The sequence below is a fragment of the Belonocnema kinseyi genome, chromosome 8, assembly GCF_010883055.1.
Source record: "Belonocnema kinseyi isolate 2016_QV_RU_SX_M_011 chromosome 8, B_treatae_v1, whole genome shotgun sequence".
In the NCBI taxonomy this organism is placed as follows: Eukaryota; Metazoa; Arthropoda; class Insecta; order Hymenoptera; family Cynipidae; genus Belonocnema; species Belonocnema kinseyi.
In genome coordinates, this window is record NC_046664.1 from 122,456,764 (window position 1) to 122,458,048 (window position 1,285).

Below are 1,285 nucleotides of genomic sequence, written 5' to 3' on the forward strand. Positions count from 1 at the left end.
GAATAAATAAATAAATATAAATATAAATATAATAAATATAAATTAAAAAATATATATATATATAATTATCATCTATTTATTTTTAAGTATAATGTACTGGTTTTTTTCTATTAGAAATAAAAAAGAAATTTAACGAAAAGAAAATTATGTTGTTTTTCCAGAGTTCCCTGTCCCTATAATAATAACAATAATAATAATAATAAATAAAATAAATAGATAAACAATAAGTGCGAATAGTAGATAAGCGATTGATTTGTTTGGTGAACATAGTTGAATTTGGAATATTCGGTCTCCTGGATCAGGATGCATCCAATAGCTACATCAGTTTAGGAAAATGAGTAGCATTGAATTTTTCAATTAGAAGTAAATTTGCTTAAAAAATGTTATTTTCAGCATGCACTAAATATAAAAAGAACAATTTAGATTCGATTAGTTTTCTCTTATTCACAAGAACTTGTATTTTACAAACAATTGTACAGTTTTTCAATTTCTTCTTCTTCCAATTTACATATATACTTCTTTTATTTCCATTTCCAATCATATATATTTTATTTATAGTAATATGTAGATTATAGACTATATCTGCTACAACAAAGGTTATACGTTAGTCCTAGGTCTCTCTCGCTTTATCTCTCTCACTCCTCGACCCATATATATTTTGGAAAATGAACATTAGTTTTTATCAACAACCATTGCCTCCTGTGATTGGATTTTGTAGCCCCAAGGAAGTGTATCGGTTGTATGAGGAAGCAGCATCCTCTTATCATTTCGCCAGCTGAGGGCGATCTTTTTTTGCTGAATTGAGTGAACTTCATGTTTTCGGCTTCGCATTAAGCGTTAAGGTCGAGTGAGAGTTTGATAATGTCGCAAAGTTTGCCTCTTGTCCTATTTCGGTAACTATATATATATATATGATTTTGCCCCGTGTTAAGATTTTCTAATTATTGAACACGAATCAACTGCTCCATAAGGTTTTGACTAATCTAAACATCTAATCAGAAAATAAAAATAAATGTCGACGAAAACATACTCTTTAATTTTAACTTGATATTAAGTATGTATTCGCCGGTTATATCCCAGGTGGAAAATTATATAACCCATGCAGTAATGCAAATGGGTGGCTGTTCGGGTACCCGAACAGTTAGTCCCACTTGAATACTGCACGGAGAAAACGATATCGCAAGAATTGCAATATATACTGTAATTCCTGCGCTATATATCGCAATTGTCACATTATGATAGCGTAGAATCATTATATTGTACATTGCAAGATTTTAATTATATT